The sequence below is a fragment of the Rhodnius prolixus genome, unplaced genomic scaffold, assembly GCF_049639745.1.
Source record: "Rhodnius prolixus isolate KJV_2025 unplaced genomic scaffold, Rpr scaffold_6, whole genome shotgun sequence".
Lineage (NCBI taxonomy): Eukaryota > Metazoa > Arthropoda > Insecta > Hemiptera > Reduviidae > Rhodnius > Rhodnius prolixus.
The window spans coordinates 4,673,964-4,688,332 of NW_027411634.1; the positions used below are offsets into that span (position 1 = coordinate 4,673,964).

The 14,369-nt window shown below is 33.6% G+C and overlaps 1 protein-coding gene and 1 long non-coding RNA gene across 4 annotated transcripts in view; one reads left to right on the plus strand and one right to left on the minus strand.

Moving 5' to 3' along the window:
• LOC141461368 (uncharacterized) overlaps window positions 1-14,369 on the minus strand; it is a 214,602-nt gene that overhangs the window by 108,377 nt on the left and 91,856 nt on the right. For all 3 annotated transcript variants that reach the window (XR_012462825.1, XR_012462826.1, XR_012462827.1), the window contains exon 3: window positions 12,110-12,415. This is a non-coding gene — a long non-coding RNA (uncharacterized lncRNA). The remainder of the gene's footprint in view (window positions 1-12,109; window positions 12,416-14,369) is intronic.
• Window positions 1-14,369, plus strand: part of LOC141461364 (uncharacterized) — a 159,285-nt gene that overhangs the window by 92,110 nt on the left and 52,806 nt on the right. The gene's annotated exons all lie outside the window — the stretch shown is intronic.

Here is a 14,369-nt window from a genome sequence, read left to right on the forward strand (position 1 = left end):
TTAATGACCGTTATTTTTAAACATTATGAATGAAAAAATTTAATTTTATTATTTATATAACTTGTAAATTAGTATAGATTGAATAATTAGGATAAAAATAATTTTGATTATCGTGATATTTTTATCGATGATTTTTCTAATCCTAAGTTTATTTGCTATGCGTTTTAAATGACGGCAATAATGGCAAATAAAAGGACCTTCAAACACCTGTGCAGTTCTTTCATTCTGTCTTCTCTAATACTGTAATTAGGTCTATTAAAAACGTATTTTGTTTACTAACAAACTCAAAAAGAAATTCTTTTTTAAACAAGTTTTATCAAGACTCTGCAACGACTAACTCTTTCTATATTATTTAAAATCGTAGTTGAAACATTTTTTGTTTCTTAATAAACGTTTTCTTGATCAACGTATCAGTATTGATAAGCGACTCACATATCAGAAATAAGGAAACGCCAGGATGAACGACAAGAAGAAGATTAGCTTCAAGGAGATAAACGATAGAGAGAAGGCGAAGACTCAAGAGAATAGGAATCGAATCCACTAACCAACAATACACCTTAGTATTGCGGGTCTAATCTATAACCGCCTAACATACTTTACTATAAATTTCTCATATTAACTGTTAAATAGAATCCAAGACCTAGACTGAGGAAGCGAATCCACTAACCAACAATACATCTTAGCTTTGCGGATCTAGCCTATAACCACCTAACATACTTTACTATAAATTTCTCATATTAACCATTAAATAGAATACAAGACCTAGACCGGGAATGCAAACCACTAACCAACAATACATCTGAGCTTTGCGGGTCTAGCCTATAACCGCCTAACATACTTTACTATAAATTTCTCATATTAACCATTAAATAAAATACAAGACTTAGACCGGGAATGGAATCCACTAACCAACAATACATCTTAGCTTTGCGGATCTAGCCTATAACCACCTAACATACTTTACTATAAATTTCTCATATTAACCATTAAATGGAATACAAGACCTAGACCGGGAATGCAAACCACTAACCAACAATACATCTGAGCTTTGCGGGTCTAGCCTATAACCACCTAACATACTTTACTATAAATTTCTCATATTAACCATTAAATAAAATACAAGACCTAGACCGGGAATCGAATCCACTAAACCATCAATACATCTAAGCTTTGTGGGCTTTGCCTCGAACCGTTCGGCTACCGCGGCACCCTTCCATTACTTGTATTTGTATAATTTGTCAAGAGGAATTCGATTAATGCCCAGATAAATAGAAAATAAAATAGATAAATTGCGATCATGATATTAAAAAATATGAAAGACAATTTCATACTACGCAACATTTAATTAATGTATGTTCTTCACGTCATCAACTCTCACTACTCTGTAGTTCGTGTACATTATCACGTATATTGAACACACATACACAAAAAATTAAAACAAATTGCAAATTAGAAAAAAAAAATTATCAAAGATGAAGAAGAAAGACTAGTATCTTGTAACAAAATTCTAGAAAAAGAGTTGGCCTTTCTTAGAAATATAATTAACATGATTGTATAATAATTATACCAGAAAACTGGTTTCTCTCTTGTAGTTCTGCATATTGAGGCTGTTGTTGTTTTGTTGTTGAGGTAGGTGATTGGAATATTTCTATTTAGTTAACTTAGAAACAGAAAACAACTGTTAACGAATTCTGTCACGAAATTGTAGTTTGAATTTTGTGATATTTACTGAGATAAAGTATTTGATATATTAGCCTTCGGGAAAGCAGGTATTGAGATGGGGTAAAATTTTTGGAAAATCTCAATTTTCACAAAAAGTACAAAGTTTTTGAGGTAGCCCTCCCATAAAAGTGTTGAGGATGTCTGTGAACATTCCGCTGTAGACAGGAAGTTAAAAATATTTGATTCGTTTACCCGCCAGGGACTTAATGATAAAAACTATTTTAATCTGTAATAAATTGACTAAATATTAAGTGGAAAATCGAAATAAATCTTGACTAGATTAACGCCATACTTAGATCTAAACTTAGATCTTTCCTCGATGGACTGATTAGACACAACAATATTCTGGTACCGGGTTCTATCCATGTCAGGTACCTCGGCTTAACTTTGGGCAACCAACTTTTGTCTTTTCTACTCATGTACTCCGTTAAACTGACTAACAAGACTACTTTTCCCGACTTTACTCTCACAAGACTCGAATTTGACTGTACAGAACCAATTCCTGCTCTACAAAGGTGGTCATAAGGCCGATGTTACTCCACGCCTGCTGTTTCAGTTAATGCGAGACGGAAACGAAAGTGAAACCAAAATCTCTACACCAATCTCATTAATCTACCGCCTTCATTCACTGCTTGAAAATTTTCGCCTTCATTTAATTCGGGCTATTTTGTTAAATAACTTGGAATTGAATCACTTGTCACTGCTGCATACCGAAATTCTACCGTTATTTGTAAAATTTGTAAATAATATCAATTTTGATAAATTGTAAAGTAAGCCAATCGACCCAAAATTGAATTGACATTTACATTTTATTAATTTTACAAATTTAATTATATTAATTTCAAAAATCGGTTGCTTTGTAATTGTTTCAAGTATCTATATATTTTTGCATTATTTCAATTTAATTTAGCTCAGGTTTATTATCATTTAATTTAATATTATCATTTTGGTAGTATTATCAACTATTACTATTCCATAAATTATTATTTTGATTATTGATGTTAAATGTTATATACCAGCATGTATTTATTATACATTGTATGGAGCTTGCAGAAATAAAAGTTAAAAAAAAAAATATATCTACCGCCCTACGATGGATGAAGTTCGAAACTAGTCAGGGATACAATAGGGATCAAAGGGATATTCCCTAGCACTGTGTGCCTAATCACATTTACAAATATAATAATGGATTTGCGCACACTGCAGAAGAGAAAGAAAGGGAATCCTCCGGACCATGCAAGTATTTAGAGGCAGAATTTTCATCTAGTGCCCAAAACATCCGATCATCAAAGCAAAAATCACTTTTACTTCAAACATAACATCATCAAATCGCCAATTTAAGAAAACTATTTAATTTGAAGCGAAGCTCTCCTGGTGATTCTGCTCCCACATCTAAAAAAATCTCTTTAACAGATTTAACAATGGAAAAAATGGATACTTCCCAATTAGTGTCTCTAATAAAAGAAGTCATGTCCGGTCTGTTGGATGATAAATTGGCCCCTCTCGCTACTAAGGTCGAATTTTCGGCTCTTAGGGACGATATAATTTCACTTAAAGAGGAAAACGCTCAGTTGAAAGCTGAATTGGAGGCCATTAAATCAATGAATATGTTAACAGAATCTCGTGTTGAAGGAGTTGAAATTGCATCTCGTCGAAATAATTTGATTTTCAAAGGAATTAAACACTCTTCGACAGACGATTTGAGTGTGAAAATCTCTGACTTCTGTCGTGAAGTACTAAAGCTGGATATTTCTGTTGAGCATCTTTATGTGTTTCCTCTAGGCTCCAGAGACAAAGTGAATAAACCTATTTTAGTGTCATTCTCTTGTATCCAACATAAGTTAATGGTTCTTAATTCTGCAAAGATTCTAAGAGGTACAGGCTTTGTTATTCATGAGGACCTCCCGGAAGTAACTAGGAAGAAGAAAACTAAATTGTTGTTACTCAGGAGAGAAATTCTGCGATTGAATAGAGACATCAAAGTGAAGGTGCGCTCTGACTGTCTGATGGTGGAGGGATGTAAGTTCGTGTGGTCCTCTCGGGACGGCCTGTGCTGTGCTGGCCAAGATGGAGTACGGAAGCTCAATGAATTAATTGGAGGAAATCTTTCTGATTTTGTGTCGGCTCTCCGATCTGATAGCTTACCGAAGGACTACTTCGCTCGTGTTGCTCATCAGGCCAGTAAGGTAACCCCGGATCTATCTTCGTCGGTTCGTCGTGGGACGTCTTGAGATTTTCCGGCTGTCTGTCAGAGGAATACATCCATTGCTGTTACGTCTATTTCCTTAATATGTTACAACGTTTCTGGGTTGCGGTCTAAAATTGTAAATTTTTCAGCTTCTTTTTTATGTTTATTGAGAAAATATGATATTTTTTTTCTTTTAGAAACTTTTGTTTTAGAGGACTCTTATAATTTTTTTAACAATTATTTTCCAGATCATAATTTAATGTGGGTTTCAGCTAGGAAAACCTCCAAGCATGGGCGAGCTAGTGGTGGAATGCTGTGTGGTATAAAACGTTCTAAGAATAATTTTTACTACTCTACATTGGGAGGACGTACTGTGGTTTGTATCAGGCAAAAAGGTGAACTGATATTTGTAATTCCGGTATACCTAAACTGTAATGACTGGGATAATGACTTCACTAACCTTTGTGAGTCTATAGAGTTGTGTCCGTCTGGAAAATTAATCTTGTTGGGTGATTTTAACGTTAGGATTGGATTGTCCCAGATTCTCCCAGACGACTTACTTCCCAACAATCCTAAATGTTCTCCTGTCAGGTCATCTAAAGATACTGTTTTAAATAAGGCCGGTTCACGATTTCTAGTGTTTTGTGATAATAATGATCTGATAATTCTGAATGGCCGTTTTGAAGATGATAGGGAGGGTGCATTCACTTTCATTGGTTCTATGGGCTGCTCGGTGAATGATTTAGGCTGTGTATCATTCGACTGTCTACCGTTTATTGATCATTTTGCCGTTCTTAGTGAAACTTACTCGGACCACTTGCCTTTATCGCTCTCTATACGTTTAGAACAGGTAATATGCAATAATACGTTGCCACTTCTTCCTCAGCTTATCTGGAGAGAAAAAGATAGAGATATTTATAGGCAGAATTTAGATAATGAAATAAATGGCGTTTCTCATTTTCCTGATGATCCTCAACAATTTGCCGACATTTTGACGGTCTGCATCAAGCACTCATGTCCTTCTCCTGCTTCTTTATCCTCATATCTTAATTCCTACCAAAAAATCCTTGGTTTGACTATAGTTGCCTCCAAGCAAGAAAAAGGGCCTTTAGGCTCTTGAACCTATTTCGGAAAACTAACTCTATCTTAGTGAAAAACGTTTATCGTGAAGAAAATAAAAAGTATTTTTTGCTCTGTACCAGCCTTAAAAGAAAATATTACTCCTCCTTATGCGATAAACTTAAAGCTGCTTGCGACTCTAAACAGTTTTGGTATTTAGTGAATAGTTTTCGTCGAAAGCATTTTATCTGTGGTAACAATATCTCTATGGACACTCTCGTGTCTCATTTCAAAACTTTACTCAATCCCCCTTTAGTTTCCTTAATTTCTTATGCAGATCCATTTATTGTTTCGCATGAACTGGATTCTCCTTTTTCACTTGATGAGCTTCTTCATGTTCTCTCTCTCCTTAAAAACAATAAAGCACCAGGGCCTGATGGTATAACTTATGAATTTTACAAAAATGCAACTTCTACCTTTATTGACAGTCTCTTAGCCTTTTTTAATTACATTTATGAAAGCGGCAATCCTCCTTTATCATTTAGTAAATCTATAATATTTCCTCTTTATAAACAAGGAAATATCAATGAGGTTTCCAACTACAGGGGCATTTCATGTTTAAACTCTCTAGCTAAAATATTTACATCTTTGTTGCTCCGTAGGTTGGAACATTTTGTGTTACAAAATAATTTGTTGAGCGAATGCCAGGCAGGGTTTAGGCGCGGTTATTCCGCTGTCGATAATATTTTCATTTTAACTGGTTTAATAAACCTTAAACTTTCTGAAAGAGGCAAGAAAATTTATTGTTTTTTTGTAGATTTGAAGTCGGCCTTCGATACCGTAGATCATTCTTCTCTTTTTTTAAAATTGTTCAACCTGGGTATTTCCTCTAAATTTCTGATATGTTTAAAGAAATTATATTTCTCAGCCTTATCCTCAGTCCGTGGTAGAGATGGAATCTCTGAATATTTCCGGGTGGGTTCAGGAGTTAGACAGGGATGTCTTTTAAGCCCTATTCTCTTTTCTCTGTTTGTAGACGACCTTCCGTCTATCCTAGAAGGTGGCATTATAGTAGGAGGCACTAAGATCAAAATATTGCTTTATGCGGATGATCTTGTTCTCATAACCGATAACCCAGTCAGTCTCCAAAGAAATATTAATATCTTAGCAAATTATTGTGACCAATGGAATTTACAAGTAAATCTTAAGAAGTCAAAGATAATGATTTTTCGTAAGGGAGGCAGACTTGCGGCATCTGAGAAGTGGTTTTACAAAGGCGAAAGAATTGAGATTGTAAACCGGTACAAGTACCTTGGTGTAATGTTAACTCCCCGCCTTTCCTTTATACCCCATCTTGAAGAGAGAGTCTCCTCGGCTAAACTTGGTCTAAACAGGGTCTGGTCCAAATTTATTTCAAATAACAACATCCCATTAAATGCTAAAATACAAGTTTTTAAGAGTGTCTCACGCGCAGTAGTCTGCTATGGCTCCCAAGTTTGGGGCTTTCAATCTTATGAAATCTTAGAAAAATTTCAAAGATTTTTTATAAAGAAGTTGTATGGTTTACCATTAGTATCACCTTCTTACATGCTAGCCATAGAGACTGAGTTGCCTCCTTTTGAATCCCATACCCTTCATTTGCACATAAAATATTTAATTAAAGTTCTTTCCTTGCCTGATCACCGCCTATCTAAAATTGTTGCCCTCCAGATTATTAATAATAAGGTCTATTGGTTTAAACATTGGCTCACCCTCTCCAGGTGTTACCAATATGATTTTCATTTCTCTTTGGTTGACCCTTCTGATTGTCCTAAACAACTTCTGCAACTTCCAGATGCTATTAATAAGTCTCGTCTGGTGGAGTCTGTAAATCGTGCAGTAGCATCCGACCGGTTTTTATTGTATAGAGTCTTGATTTCGGACCATCGGGAAAAGGTTACGGTCTCTTTCTCCGAGAATCTAAGCCACTCTGAACTTCGCTGGCTATTTAAGCTGAGGGGAGAGCTACTATATTTAAATTGTAGACCTTGGCTTGAGAGAGATTCCGACCTTGAAATATGTTCTCTTTGTAACTTCAATACCCGCGAAGAGATATATCATTTTCTGGGTGAGTGTCCTCTATTGGCGGAATTTCGAGTTCTTTATTTCAATAAGCGAACTCTTGCAAGGGATGAAATTATTGCTTATTTATCCGGCCAAGTAAATCCACGCCCATTGATCCGCTATGCTCGTCATGCTTGGAGAGTTCGGTATATCTGGATTGTGGATTCTTCTTAGAATTTCTTTTTATGTACATTTCATTTATTTTTTGTATTATTTATTTTGAACTTTTTTTCGTTTTTGCACTTTCTTATTTAATTTGTTATAAATGTTGGTCTCTTCTTTTTGTTCTGTAGCAGTTCACTATTATTATTTTATGTTTATACTTTTTATTTATTTACTTTATTCATTTTTATTTCATGTCTTTTTAGGTCTAGCTTTCTTTGTTTTATTGAGAAAGAGTATTTTCATTTAAACATTAGTAAACTCTGGCAGACGGCTGCATGTAGCCATTATACTTTTGTACTAAAAATTTAATGTACTTATATACTTTTTAAAAATAAAGTATTATTATTATTATTATTATTATTTAATTTGAAGCCTTCAATATAGTTTATTCCACTAAAACCAATAAATCATTCAAAATTCTCTCCAATTGTTGGTCCTGGATATTTCCAATAATGCAATTTCAAGGAAAAGAATAGGTACTCATTAGATAAATCTGTGATGAAAGCGCTATTACACATCGAACAGTTATTCAAGTACATTATGGAATTCACTGGGAGCAATACTTGGGATTCACAACTTTGTCATCTGGGGGAAATTTGATGAATAATTATTCAGATTTTTTTTTTAGTTTTTAGCGTACATTGTTTGGGTCAGTATTAAGCAATGTTAACGCAATGAAGTCTTTGTCATAAATATAACTGTACGATGAAAATCTGATTACTTTGTCATCATTAGAATTTAATTGACGTACTTCCCCCTCCCTTAACATTAAATTTAATGGCACGCTTAGTTGCCCTTTAAAAAAATGGCGTAGGGCAATCAATAAATAGGATCAGATCAAATAATGAGGGAATATATTAGCACGTCATTTAAAACTCACGCCATTTAAAACTACGAGACTTCCACGTAGTTTGAATTTTAGAATTAAATATTCCCTTTTCTTTGAACAACCTATTCTAAAGAAAATTAAAGTGGATAGAATTATTTTCACATATTCCTCCCCAAAAATGGGTTAATTGGCAGCCCAAGGTAAAACTGATTTTCCTACGCTTAAAGATTAGTACTGTTACCTTCCCATTGATCATGCGCAAAGTCAGGTTATTATTATTATTATTTTTATGTTTTAAGGCGCGTCAACATCTAAGGTTATTGGCGCCCGGAGCTTTTTTCAGTGCCCTGTCGTTACAGATAACACTGTCCATCACCGGACAGTGAGCTCCTAGGAAGAGAAAATCTAAGGGTCTACCGGACATCACTATTTTGGAAAAGGAAGTTCCTCTAGTACAGTGATGGCGGCAAACCTATGACCCGCGCAAGCTTTTTCACTGACCCACAATTGCTAGGCAACCATTTGTTTGTCAATGCGGGTTGATTTAGATTTTTTCTAATTGTGTGGATAATTTATATTCTATCTGTAATTTTTTTTTCAATCACGCATTGACACAAAAGCAATTTAAATGCTATCTATAACCTTTAGTTTGATCATTACAGTTCTAAAAACGCAAATGACGACAAATGCTTTTTGTAGTATTTGAAATAAAGCAAAAATGTTTACAAAATATCAAAGAAAATTGTATAATTTTACTCATATTTTGGTTGTTAAAAAAAAATCGACAACCCAAAGCAAATAACCATATTTAGATCTTTTCTTCAGATAAAACACCTTTTGTAAGGTTTTGTTCAGTTATGTTTGGTAAAAAGAGACTTCCATAGCCATTTGTTTCGTCCCGTTTTACCCAGTTAAGCCAACTGAATTTTTAAAGATGTTTAGTTTTGAAAATATTCAGTTTACAAATTTTTAAACTTAACTCTTGTTCAAATGGGCATTAGTGACCCAAGAGCTAGTACTAAAAAAAAAAAAATGAACAAAATTTGACCCACGTCTCAAAAAAAGTTCGCCATCCCTGCTCTAATATAACCTGGCGTAATACAAGATGCAAAACCTGTGCTCTTCTAATGAGTTCTCCCTTTAAATGTTGAAACTCTGGCAGAAATGGTTTTTTTTAGTAGGAATAGGGTAGGCAACTGAACAAGAAAAGGGTCGCATAAAAGGGCTATGGAAATAGGAAGTGAAAACATCAGCCCTAAGCCTCAAAAAAAGAAAATTAAAATTATTCCAGTGATTGCATTAATTCGAAAATTTGATGGAAACGCGCTACTTTTCTTTTTCAATGAACTAGCGAAAGTAAAAATGACAAGTTTTCAAAAAATTTGTTATAAAGTTCCAAAAAAAAATTAACAGCTACAAAAATACTAATTTCTTTTTTTTCCAAAGATAAGTTCATCAAATGCATTCTTCAAATAGTTTGATGTTGAGTCAGTCAACAGCGGTGAGGCGCGAACTCAGCGATCTCGAACAGTACGCCCTCTGTCTGGCTAATCTTCAACTAACTGGTGGATGAAAAATACAAACATATTTACCTAACTTCCACATTCTCCCTGGGGAGAACCCAGGTTTTTTTTTTGTAAATAATGCAATAATCTCTTAACCGCATTTATGTAGCCGCATTCTACTGGCAGACGAAACAGTTCCAATGTAAACAGTTTTTTAATTTAACTAACCACAAAAGAATTATCTTCATAAATAGATCTGGTCATGAATTCTAAAAAAAAAAAATTGCAAACTCTAGGCCAATTTAGACAAATCGTACTTCCGGTTTTCTGATTTTGGATCAATTAGCGACGATTCCAATCGGAAATCAGTTTAAAAACAAAATGGAAACTTTTCTTAAATAAAACACAAGTTTTTTCGTACGTTTTTTAGATGGCTGAAATTACAAGCGGAAGTATAAATGAAATGTTGGGTACTTGCTGATTTGTGTATCTTTTTTTGTCCTTTAATCAACCCTTATACCTAACTTTTTTAAACAGTATACAAATTATATTTATAGATCTTCAAACCTATAATTATACAAACAATTCGAATATGTGCCCAACTTTTTTTAAAAAATAATCACAGCACTTCGAAACGTGGAACTTCCGGTCAAAAATCAAAACAGAAAAACTGCAAGAATACATTTCCTTTTATGGGTGGAGGAAGAGGTAAAAAGGAAATTGAAAATCATTTAATCGTCTATAGTCCAAAATATGGACTATATCTTCACTCTAGAATGTTGTAACAGCTTCAAACTTAAGAAATCTATAACCGTCATCAAAGAATTATTTATGGAATGTTCTATTTTAATTAACTGGTAGGATGAAATTACTGGGACATAATGCCTAGATTCCTAGTTTTGGCCTAGAAATGGTCTATGCTAGAAACTATAATTTTCGTCTTAATCTCTCCATAATAATATTTATGGATGAGTCACCATAATTTTACCAAGAATTTTAACTAAAAAAGATTTTTCTTCCTGGACCGATCTTTTAGTTCTATAAAGACTATAAAAAAAAAAAAAACCAGTCATAACGATTAAGTCTAGATCAATTAGATGATTTCTGAGTTAGTCAATTGGAATTACTGGAATCTTAAGGAAGTTGTAGCCAGTTGGTGGCTGATAGACCTGTTTCCTACTGACTACTCGAATCTTATAGCATTAGTTTACCGACCAAACAGGACTGAGGGGGACAGATCTTGGCTAATCATGTGAAGAGGTCAAAATCTTAAGATCAAGTAAGCAATGGGTAACCTGATTTTTTCTTTAAACAATCCCCTGGGTGAATAAATCCGCTATTTTTAGCAAATCCGTAAGAGCTGGTGATTTTTTGTTTCTTTTAAACTTCCCGTTTTAACACCACGATAGCCGAGCGGTTATAGGCAAAGCTTGCAAAGCTAAGATGTGTTGGGGTCCTGGTCTAGGTCTTGGATTTTATTCAATGGATAATATGAGTTTTATAGTAAAGTATTGTAGGCGATTATAGACTAGACCCGCACAGCTAAGATGTATTGTTGGTTAGTGGATTCGATTCCCGGTGTAGGTCTTGTATTTTATTTAATGGTTTAATATGAGAAATTTATAGTAAAGTATGTTAAGCGGTTAGAGGCTACTAGACCCGCAAAGCTAAGATGTATTGTTGGTTAGTGGATTCGATTCCTGGTCTAGGTCTTGTATTTTATTTAATGGTTTAATATGAGAAATTTATAGTAAAGTATGTTAAGCGGTTAGAGGCTACTAGACCCGCAAAGCTAAGATGTATTGTTGGTTAGTGGATTCGATTCCTGGTCTAGGTCTTGTATTTTATTTAATGGTTAATTTGAGAAATTTATAGTAAAGTATGTTTGCTAATCGATACTTAGTTAGGTAGCTTGAAAAAATAAGAACTTTTTTAGTTTCACTTGAATTTTTAACGAATTTAAAAACAACCAACATTTAACCAGCTATAACTAATTAACTACTATCATAAAAACCTTAAAACTTACACCACTCATAGAGCTAACCTTTCTGTTACAATTCGGCTAAGAATTCATTGAAATCTAAACTATACAAACAGAGAAACAAAGGTTTAAAATTTGACGAATTTTAAAACCACACATATTCAACCATCTATAACGTCTAACCTATTATCTACTAGAACATTGAAATTTACACCAGTTATAGAGGTAACTTTTCTCTACAATACGGTAAAGAATTCATTAAAATCTGTATAATAGAAAAAGAGATATAAACATTTAAATTTTATCGAATTTGAAAACACCCGAAATTTATCCTCCTATTACTTCTATTTATCCTCCTATTTGGGGAAACAATGAAAACCAATTCGGAACCTATATCGATTCTATTGAAAATATCAAGGAATACATCGATAAGGCTTAGTAAACCATTTCGGGAAACAAAATTAATAAGAACGGTAATTTAGAACTTTTAATCGACAAATGATAACATGCTATTTTCATGCAAGAATAAAAGAATATATATGATAATAAAGTCTTACCTTGTTTAAGGAATATCCATCAGCATCTCAACAAGATCACCAGTCAACCAATAGCACTTGACACTTGACACTATTTAAAATAATTTATACCACTATTCGCACTAAAACTGTATATCACGCACTAAGTGTAACTTAAACACAATTTATAAAGTCGTATTCGCTTTTAACATTCACTAATATTCAATTAAAATTTCACGTTAATAAAAAGACAAGAGCAACGAGTTAAAGATGGCCGCCGGTAACTGGCCAGGCAGATCAGCTGGTAAATAAAGGTTATCCAAGCAGTGTGACCAACTTTTCTTTTTACTGTAAAAAAAAAAAAAAATGAAATTAACAAATGTGTAATTAATGAATTAGGAATTTTATTTCATCAATTGATTTTAATGCCATCTTTAAAATATCGAACAAGATTTTATTAAATCAAAGCCAAAAATAAAGGTGTGGCCCCCACACAAATAAAGTTTTCTTTCAGCTTTAAATTTTGTAATAAATAGCCATCAGTTAAAGAAAGATTAATAAGATTTCTTACGAGAAATTTATAGTAAAGTGTGTTAGACGGTTAGAGGCTACACCCGCAAAGCTAAGATGTATTGTTGGTTAGTGGATTCGATTCCCGGTCTAGGCCTTGGATATTATTTAATGGTTAATATGAGAAATTTGTAGTAAAGTATGTTAGGTAGTTATAGACTAGACCCGCAAAGCTGAGATGTATTGTTGGTTAGTGGATTCGATTCCTCAGTCTAGGTCTTGGATTTTATTTAATGGTTAATATGAGAAATTTATAGTAAAGTATGTTAGGCGGTTATAGGCTAGACCCGCAAAGCGAAGATGTATTGTTGGTTAGTGTATTCGATTCCTCAGTCTAGGCTTTGGATTTTATTTAATGGTTAATATGAGAAATTTATAGTAAATTATGTTAGGCGGTTATAGGCTAGACCCGCAAAGCTAAGATGTATTGTTGGTTAGTGGATTCGATTCCTCAGTCTAGGCTTTGGATTTTATTTAATGGTTAATAAAATAAATTTATAGTAAAGTATGTTAGGCGGTTAGAGGCTAGACCTGCAAAGCTTAGATGTATTGTTGGTTAGTGGATTCGATTCCTCAGTCTAGGCTTTGGATTTTATTTAATGGTTAATATGAGAAATTCATAGTAAAGTATGTTAGGCGGTTATAGGCTAGACCCGCAAAGCTAAGATGTATTGTTGGTTAGTGGATTCGATTCCTCAGTCTAGGCTTTGGATTTTATTTAATGGTTAATAAAATAAATTTATAGTAAAGTATGTTAGGCGGTTAGAGGCTAGACCTGCAAAGCTTAGATGTATTGCTGGTTAGTTGTTTCGATTCCTCAGTCTAGGCCTTGTAATTTATTTAATGGTTAATATGAGAAATTTATAGTAAAGTATGTAAGGCGGTTATAGGCTAGACCCGCAAAGCTAAGATGTATTGTTGGTTAGTGGATTCGATTCCCGGACTAGGTCTTGTATTAATGTTTAATATGAGAACTTCATAGTAAAGTATGTTTGCTAGTTGATACCTAGTTAGGTAACTTGAAAAAATAAGCACTTTTTTTAGTTCCACTTATTATAAATTTAAATCCTAATTAATGTATAAATTATAACAGAAAATATTGAGGGCAATAATGTCGCCCAACTAAAAATATGTTTTGGTAACTAAACAAATCTGTTAACGACTGATGCTTTAATAGCCATGTGAAAACCTGTCAGTGAAAGTAAATTATGGAATCTGTACCGACAATTCTTTTAGCCGGATAGAGATAATTATAAAAAAATAAATATAAAACAATTCAAACGCGACAAGATAATTCTTCTTTGAGTGAACATCAAAAAAAATTTACTTCTGACCTATGGCATTCTCACGAACAAATAAGATTCTAAATCATTTAGCACTTAACAAAGGTATTTAAAGCTCTTCCGTTTTGTTTGCTGAAATGATAATTTTGGTTAAATTCAGGTGTGCTATGAGTCAAATAGAAGTGATTAGGAATTTGACAAGTTTTTTTTTTTAGGTGAAATCTTCTTTGATGGGTTTTCCGGTCATTTGATAATGACTGTGGAAATGATAGCTAATAAAAATTACATCTTTTTTTTTGTATTTGTTTTGTTGGCATCATCAGTTGCCTTGGGGAGGTGGGGGCTGGAAATGATATACTGAACTCGCTAATCTCTTCGTAGATCCATGATTCATGCGCAGATGTCTCGAGTTAATGCTACTTGATCATTATATTAGTTTGTTTTTTGTT